Genomic DNA, 9,912 nt, shown 5'->3' with positions numbered 1-9,912 from the left:
AGCACAACAGTTGCAAAGGGCACGAGTCGATTAGTGCACCGTTCTGTATCAGGTTGCCCGTAATATTCCACTTATGGTACAGTTGATTGAGTCATATCCACATATCAGTGGGAACACGCGTTGCTTTGTTTTGCGGCACGTTGTGGGCCACGGTGCGTCGCACGTGGAGCGATGAGTACTTGATACAGGACTCTTGTACTGTTGTCCGAATGAGGTGGAATACTAAATTTTCCGATACTATGGGTACAACATTTTTTTTTATATTATGTTGTAGTTATATGAAAAAATATTACGATTATTACGTTATATTTACGATAGTATTATGTGTATAATTTTTTTTAATGATGTAGTTGTATGAAAAAAATTACTTTTTTTTCGTAGCGAAACGGCGTTGAAGTCTTTTAAAGATATAAAGTGATTCCCTAAAATTGTTTAAGGAATTTATTTATGACTTCGCACCGGTGCAATATTATGCATGTATACTTTAATCAAAGCAAGAAGAGGAAAAGGAAAGCCAAGAAGGGCATTGCTAGATGAAATAAAAGAGAAGGCAGAGCTCGTGTCGTGTAGGGAGGTGAAACCGATGGCTGAGGACAGAATTAGACGGAAAACGCTCCACCGACAAGAACAAAGTTCTTAAATTAATTGATGATGATATACTTCCTCTTGAATCACTCCATCTATTTTAAAAACCTATATCAAAACTCGTTGCATAGTTTAAAAGATTTAAGCATAGGGACAGACAGGGTAAGCGACTTTGTTTCATACTATGTAATGATAAAGATTATGATCTATTATTTAAAAATTACTAGGATGAGACCATTTCATATCCTCTCGTGGATGTCGTACACAGCGATTAAGGGACACAACCTCGTCAGCTGATAGGAATAGCATTGCCAAGAAGTGCTATCGTTGTAAAATCACAGTAAAGACTTTAAATTGAAAATTTTAAGGTTTATTTTTTACGTTGACTTGGCTTCGCGACGTCAAAGCCCCGAATGAAAGCTGGATCAAGTGAATATCAAACAAGAAAAGCATCCATTTGTACATAGTAGTGAAGACCTGTAATATAAAATGTTTATTTTGTAAATTAAGTTCATTGTTTATTAAGCCGTTGGTCATCCAAAATAAAAAATACATAAATACAATACCAAGAGTTTATCACGTTACCTTAGTTCTAAACTACAGTAACACGGCCTTACGAGGTCAATAAACGCCACGGTACAAGTCAAGTGCACGATATCAGTGCTCCATTGTAGGTCAAGTGCGAGTGCGCTATGATATTATCAATATTTACCAGTAGTTCGATGTTGTGTACATGTATATTCTATACACAAATTTGGCTAAATATCTCAATGAAGCAGTGGTCTAGTGGTTCGTACCGAGATAGATCATGCTGACTCACTACCAAGTACCAAGTTTGTATATAAAATTATTTAAATAAACGGACAACATCTTGGTAGATGTTGTACGTGAAGTGATATTTTCCAGTCAAGCAGCGGTAGTTTGGGATGATATAATGGTTTATATCATCTCAAACTACCTCTGCTAAAATATCTCTTCATGGGATAAGTCTGCCATTGTATATTTATCTTCCTAATAGCTTTAGGCCGCGCCGCTTCGCCCGCTGAAATTTCCCACGCGAATAATTATTTTTCCGGGATGAAAGGTACCCTATGTCCTTCTTCATACTTGAAACTGCATGTATGCAAAATTTCAAGAAGATTGGTCCAGTAAATATTGCGCGAAGAAGTACCTAACAAACTTACTTTCGCATTTCGCACTAATATTAAATTAATATAGTTGGTATTGGTAAGTATTATGTATCCATGTACAGTAAAATAATTGCAAACAAACAATAAACGTAGAACGAGACATTTTAATTCCAGTCTGATATAATTTAGGTCGCGTCCAAAGTGGAGCTGAACGCTCAGGACAAGCTCATAACAATTCTGAGCTAACTCGAGCGCTGCAGATGTCTTAATGTCGTTATCCCTCGCGACATCCTTGATGCCCCGGTCACACGTGGCTAGTAAACTGGACAGCGTTCTCGGCCGACTGTGCGGAAAAAGAGTATTTTTTACTAGATGTAAACTAAACGAAACGGTCCTGAGTTCGATCCCGGTCAGATCAAAATGGAGAATGATATGTTTTCAGAATGATGGGTTTCAGATTGACCTGCGTCTTTGATTATCTATATTCGTTGAGTTAGTTTCCCATAATTTCGGGACTCTCTAATCCGTGTGATTTGTTACTTTAACTAGAATTTCTCCTGCGACATTGTCCGCCGCGTTTCTTTCGCAATAAGACGTAGTTATTTCGGAGGTCCTGGTCTATGTCTTAGGTAATATTTGTTACAATTATGATAACAAGAAAGTGGAAGTATTAATGTATTATTACAGAATACTCGGCCGAGTTTGCTTTTTCGCCCGTTCACTCGGCAAGTGTGAATAAGACGTGACTTTTTTCTTAACTTGACACTTAACCTCGCATTACTGTAATGCCGCAATAATGCTGGTTAAGCAACTTATGCAATGGTCATCCCGGGATGGGTGACTGAATATTGCTTCAGCTGTTGTCCAGGCTGTAGGTGTTCGATGTCGTTAATAACTTACCATTTGGAAATGGTGGGTTCCGTCCATTTGGGATATTAAAATAGTTGACTATGAGGCTGTGATCTTCCTATTCATATTTTTACATTTTTATTAACTACATTTTCAAAAGTTTTCTTGAAAAAATGTACTGTTAATATAAAAATACCTTGAACTGTCAACATAAAAAATAGCTTATTACAAAAACAGAAATAAAAACAAACTAAGGATGAAATTTATGATCACGTTTTTAATTCGAAACAAGTACACCCATACTGTTATTTATATGTGATTAAAAGTCTCACACTAATATGTATATATAAAACGCTTGCATTACCGAGTGACTGACTGACAGACAACGCACAGTCGAAACTACTGGGCGTAGAAAGCTGAAATTTGGTGTGTAGATTCCTAGGACAGTAGAGGAGCACTAAGATGGGATTTTCTGAAATTCCCACGGGGATTTTTACTCACATACGAAGTTGTGGGCAAAAACTAGTTATATAATGTATATGTTAAGTATTATATATATACATGTAGACATCAGAATTTTCTATACAAAGATCAGCTATCATAATAATAATAATTGTATGGAATTTTAAAATAATATGCGGGCATATAAGGTTTTCTTATTTTTCTCCTATGCTTATGCAGTCTTTTCAACATCCGTGATTTGTTTTCATCAATCGTTTGCTGTAATTGATTCACCTTCTTATCCGTTTCAGTTTTTTTCATTACAAAAGTAGTCAGATCTAGGTCTTCGAGCGACGATGTGTAAAGAATTTGCAATGGTGCATCTTCTGGTATCCCATATGATCTTTCTACGATGTAATGGTTCTGGTTTTCTTGTGACGGGCTCCAACAGGGTCCAAAGTGAGATTGTGTCAAGTATGGGTTAGTTAACCGGGCAATGAGTAGATGCCAGTCGTCTATGTAAGTGTTGCCATCACTCCCGCATACACACATGTCGCATTTGTTCCATTTTATCGGGTCAGGGAACTTGTAACTGTGAATCATTTGGTGCAGCCATAGTGTGATGATACTCGTATCTGGAGAATAATAAAAAGAACTACGTTATTTAAATGGACGATTCCATTGTGACGATTATATAATACGCTAATATTATATAAAATGCTACATGGTCATCTTTTTACGGGCGTGTGGTTCCCGCTTTATTACCTTCTAAATCTCCGTAGAATAGAGATTAAATAATGATAGGTTGTTAATTGCTATCCTAAATAGGAGAATCTTAATCTTATAGTATTTTCCCTTGATCGACTTTTACAATCTGCGCGGGAACCGAAACAGCCGTCACATGTACTTGTACTCTTTCATGTTGATCTGGGAACGAAAGAAAAACAGAGTTGTCTGCGCCCGCGCAGATTGATAAAGTTACTTTTAATTTGTAAACTAAAAACACTGAAAAAGTAATACATACGTCGCCAAAACATGACCGCTTGAAAACAAACTGATTAGGTTGGTGTCACTTAGTATGGCGCAAATTATAATGTTTTTAATTGGCAATAATTCAATGATTGGTCATCATGTTTCCGTTAATTACTTATTTTGATAGAACGAATGAATCTTTGTCGAACTAATGAGTACATTTAAGCAATTATTGAGCCCTCTAAAATATATTATCAACAACAAAGCGAATTAATACGTCCCATCGCCTCAGAAATTTTACCTATTTGATAGCTTGTCTGTCATAGGATCCGACATCGTCTGAAACCATTATCAATTAAGCAGTGGCAACCCGGTGGTTAATAAGCTCGCATTTAATCGACAAGTCTCGGATTTGTATCCACATAAGTTTTCATATCGATTTTACTCATATACCTATGTATAACTGACTCACGTATTTACAGCACGGTTAGGAATTTTCGTCACGCGTTAAATAACAAGTTGTCAATAAAATATTGTCTCAGAAATATATTTTTTTTGTAAAAATAACCTTATTTATTCTATTTTGATTGTATTCTTTGCAATCAAATATAAACAACTGTACATTATATAACATTGACCTTCCTTCGACATATAGGTTGGTAGTACAAATCGGTTTTGGTTCGGCCAACAAGACTGTCTCTGTTGCTTTGTATGATTTTCGCTAACAATTCCAAATCACGCGATAGTAAGTTCTTTATGAGACAAGACAACTTTCTGTCTTCGTTGGTATAAAAGTAGTAGAAACAAGTTCTTATTGGAATATACAATAAATATTTTCTTTTTTAGGGTTATGCCTCAAATGATAGAAACTGTTTGTCCGTGTGTGTGTTTGTTAAGACCCTTTTTCACGACGGCGGCACGTAGAGTTATCAAGTTAAAGTTATATATTATACAGTATACATTTTTTTTTCACTGCACAAATTGATGCTGATGAGTCGTTCAAAGAAACCGATGTCAAAAAATGATAAAAATGTTTTGGTCTCCTTTATGAGTTTTAGTTTTCTAAGATCACTCTGTATGCTCTATATACGTATATCATACAAGGTGACTATTAATTGAATGAAACCGGGAACACGTGAGAGTGAGAGAGAGAGGACAGAAAAGAGTTTGTTGAGTTTGCTATTTTGCTTTACGATAAAATGTTAATTAAAATCATGTAAATATTTTTTACATTACAAAAAATCTGCGGAAATTAAAACGAATAAAAAGTTCGGCAAATACCATTTGCCTGGCCATTGTGTTTATTTTTTCGTTATGTAGACGACGTGGCGTGTGACGTGTCGACCTGTAATATATTTTTTTATATAATAAATCATCTTACGGGTCACAGATAAATAAGGTGGAGTTATGTTGATTGCACGATGAAGAATTTATCGAACACAATTGATGAGCTGTCATAAAACTAAATTGAATTCCCCCAGTTTCTCGAAGGTGTCTCTCTTTGGACCACAAGTATTTTATACGCGTGTCATTTCCAGCTGCAAGGAAAGTGGTCGTTTTGAAATAATTGCGCACAGGCAAGATTATGCCGCTATTTAAACGCGAAACGATCTATTTAGTTCATTTTATAAATGCTTCAAACGCCATTGGTAATATAAGATTGTAAATATAGGATTTTCATCAGTTGCCTGTTAGGATACCTGAGGTTTCTGTACTTTACTATATTGTCTCATATTCGAATATAAATACAAAATATATACCTATTTGCTTTGCAGATATAATTAATAAAATTCTGCCTAGCCCTGTACGGAGCTCAAATAAATTTTGTATAGGTATATTTTGTGATGCTCCGAAGTCGAGGGCTCGATTAAAAAAAGGAACTTATAAGTTATTGCCCGGAAAAGAAACATATATTTCGCTGTCTAACGCCTCGTCTATTCCATTACGACACTCCAAGAAGAACATTACTTCGGTCGGTACAAGGATCAAAATCCTTGTACCGACCGAAGTAATGTTCTTCCCGTTCACATTCACACGTTCTTTCGTTCATTCCGTTCACTCGACATCTAACAGTGGTTTGCACTACCGGTATCGGTGTTGAAAAATGGCGACTGTTAGCGTTATGAAATTGGAAAAATGTGTTAAGCGCGAGTTGTATTAGAGTAACTGAGATTCCGTTTGTGTTTGCAGCAACCATCGAGATAAGTATTGCATTATTTCAGATATTGAGAGATATAATAACACATAATTTTTCCGGGATGAAAAATACCCTATGTCCTTCATCTCCACACTTCAAACTACATGAATGCAAAATTACAAGAAGATTGGTTGAGTTCTCGTATCAAACAAACAAACTTACTTTCGCCTTTATAATATTAGTTAGAATTAAATTATTCCACATTCATTGCAAATGCATATTTAACTTGTGAACTTTCTACAGTTGTATGATGATGATGACGTCCGACGAATTAGGTCATGGCGACAACTTCAACGATTTTGAACTCGCTCGTGTGCTGAGGTACCCTAAAAATCCATCAAACAGAATTCACATCTCACACACATGTCACCGTAATTGGTTCAGAGTGCCGCGTCGCGTTCGAGCGACATCTGCATAGGAATGCCACAAAGGTACTGCGGTAAAAGCCGACTGACCCCTCTGAACCGATTACTACAGTTTTTACATGACTGCTTCGGAATGAAGCGTCACGTTTTTGAGTTTATTCATTTTCAACGCATGCGACAAGTACAATAGAACCACTTCATATCCACCCGTGGATGGAGTACGAGGCGAATAAAAGACATAATCCTTACATATTATAAAACAAAGTCCCCTGGCACGTCTGTCTGTCTGTTCGCGATAAATGCGGTTTTTTTTGCGGTTTTCACTAATAGATAGTGTAATTCATGAGGAATGTTTAGATGTATAATTTATTATATTTTCACCCGAACAAAGTCGGGACGAGAGCTAGTATAGTAGACTAGACATTGATTGGGTATAATAGTATTGCTATTATACCTATTACCTGCTATTATAGCAGGCGGCCGGTTGTATAATCACAGAATCTTCAAATTTTAAGGTCATTTTTAGCGCTGACCCCAGACTTGGCAGCCTCATATACAAGAACAGAACTGTGGACATGCGTAGATAAGAGTGAGATAATAACAATACAAGAACATATAATAAACATCCTGTTCTGCTAATATTATAAATACGAAAATTTGTGAGGATGACATGTGTGTATTTATGTATGTATATTGTATCTATTTGTAGGTATGTATGTGTGATGTATGCTGACGCAAAATCTACTGGACCGATTGTTATGAATAGAATATAACCTGGAATAACACATAGGGTACTTTTTATCCCGAAATTCCCATTCCCATTCCCATTCCCAGCTAGTATTATTATAAAACTAAACTATTTCAATGTCTTTGCTTCACAATAATGAACAAAAAATAATACCTAATTATACTATCGTTTTCCATATGAAATGTGAGGGATAGAATGGATATCCTATATGCCGAGCCCAAACACAGTCTCCATTACTCGATCAAACACAATTAAACTGTAAAGTGTAGGATGAACTCATTGCCACAAGTAAATAATGGAACAGACAACATTTGACATTTTTATTTTTTTAAAAACAAAAATTATAAAAACGTGCCTCCCGATGTTAAGGAGTCCGTCTATTAGCTTGCTATTAGTAGTTCGGTTGTTATTCCGGTTGACCGGACTAGGGCTACTTTTGGGCAGCAGTAGTTCGGCGGATAAAAATCACCGAACTTTTGAAACTCTAAAGTTGCAGTTCATAATGGAATTCGTAGGTACTCAGAACTTATTAAATCCATTGTGGTCACTACAGCTTAAAAACGCCTGTAGCACATTTGTAGACTGCGCTCTTGCACATTGCCTTGTAATTAGGTACACTGCCTCACCCAAATCGGAAGACAACAATACAAGCACTGCAGTCACAGAATAATGCTACTACTTAATATTATAAATGCGAAAGTTTGTTAGGATGTATGTTTGTTACTCTTTCACGCGAAATCTACTGGACGGATTGTTATAAAATTTGGTACACAGATAGAATATAACCTGGAATAACACATAGAATATTTTTTATCCCGAAATTCCCACGAAGGCCCGGGGCGCAGCTAAGTAATATATGTACATATAAGTTAAGTCCAGTTTAATCCGGTTCCAAGTTTTTTAGCAGCCCCTGTGCCTGCACTTGCTCACCTTAACCTGGAATAACACATAGGATAGGTACTTTTTATCCCGAAATTCCCATGGGAGCGAAGCCCAGGCTAGTAGCGGCGCAGCTAGTTCATAAACAAATTATACTATATAAATAATGTAAGCGGACAGTAGTTCGTAGCTTTGGTAAAAATCATATAATTTAGAATATGACGTGAAAAAGTGCCTGTGAAGGCCTAATTGAATAATGATTTGATTTTGGTTATATAAGTACCTACCTACGGTTTTGTGGATTACATTCAAGCTCAGACCTACCATCAACTTTTACAGAACGATTCCAATGCAACTCAGTTCAATTTAGGCACCTAAAATGAATCGCATTCATACAAAAATTACGTCGATGGTACGAATTTGCGATGCAGTTCAGTTTTGGTCGTAAAGTGGATCGCATTAAGAGATCATAGTAAGCCCCCAGGTATCGAGAAAGTGTCGCCGTAGATGGGCACGTCACGGAGGACATCATTTGGTAGGTACCTACTATATTCTCTTTTTCTATTTATATTATGTTCTTCTTCCTTTCCTCCATCATCCTTGGTAATGCTATTATTGTCTATCAGCTGCTGCCAAGGCTACATAGTCTGTGAATATTGTACGAGATGATTAGGACACATGCATAATTTAGTGGCGATCATCCATCCATTAATGTTTCTGAGAGTGAATCCTTTGTTAGCAAAAATATGTTATATAGGCACAGCCCCTTTTCATGTTTACTATCCAACTACCAATTTCGTAACATCTATTTCCGAAAAGAACTGTATAATGCGAATTTTTATGAATGTAAACTGTATTTTTATAGTATTTATTGATACTATATACTGGTTACTGCAGACAAAATCGCTACATTATGCGACGTACGTATAGGTGTCCTTATGTCGTCTCGTACGACATTCACGGGGGGATACGGAGTGGATTCTAGGGCGGAACCACACGTCAAATAATTTCTATATATGCTCAGTCTATTGATAAAAATGTCTGTGCAATTTATATGTAAGCGATGAAAGTGAAATGCGTAAGAAATTGAACAATTAAACATACGTGGTATAGCATATTTACAAAGGATTATGGCAAAACTCCTGTCTTTTAAGCACAAAAGCTGTTTGAAATTTTGATAACCGACTTCAAAAAGGGTGATTTCTGCTATTAAAGTTTAGATTAATTTCTAAAGAAAGAAAGAAAACATTTATTTGCCACAAACATGAGTACAAATATACAAATTGATGTCAAAATGAATTAAACCTACAAGTTTTATCGAATATAGGTATGCAAATATAAATAAATAAAGAGGAGCATGCTATCCACTACAAATAACAAAACAAAAAAATAATTATAATGTATACTAGCACTAAATTCTATCCGAGTCTATCATTAAAGAAATAATTTAAAGTATAATAACATTTATCAGTTAATAAAGACTTGAGGTGCTTTTTAAATAGATTTAAATTTAAGTTTTTATATTGATTTGGAATGTTGTTGTAAACTTTCGGTGCCATACATACTATGCTATTATATAAAATAATATATATAATACTAGATGTTGCCCAGGGCTTCAGTGCCGTGGAATTTTGAGATAAAATATGGCCTATTGCAATCTTGGATAATGTACCTTTCTAATGGTGAAAGAATTTTTGAAATCGGTTCGGTAGTTTCAAAGATTACCCGCCTCAAACATACAAACTC

At 35.8% G+C, this 9,912-nt stretch overlaps 1 long non-coding RNA gene across 1 annotated transcript; it reads right to left on the bottom strand.

The window, feature by feature from the left end:
* Positions 1 to 2,821: 2,821 nt before the first annotated feature.
* Positions 2,822 to 4,511, bottom strand: LOC128671853 (uncharacterized). Its single transcript, XR_010369963.1, has 2 exons — positions 4,030 to 4,511; positions 2,822 to 3,640 (listed from the first exon to the last, which is right to left on the bottom strand). It is a non-coding gene; the product is annotated as an uncharacterized LOC128671853 (long non-coding RNA).
* Between the last annotated feature and the right edge of the window lie 5,401 nt (positions 4,512 to 9,912).

Source organism: Plodia interpunctella, chromosome 8 (genome assembly GCF_027563975.2).
Source record: "Plodia interpunctella isolate USDA-ARS_2022_Savannah chromosome 8, ilPloInte3.2, whole genome shotgun sequence".
NCBI lineage: Eukaryota > Metazoa > Arthropoda > Insecta > Lepidoptera > Pyralidae > Plodia > Plodia interpunctella.
The sequence above is the reverse complement of the archived record's forward strand: the minus strand, read 5'-3'. Positions and strand labels throughout refer to the sequence as shown.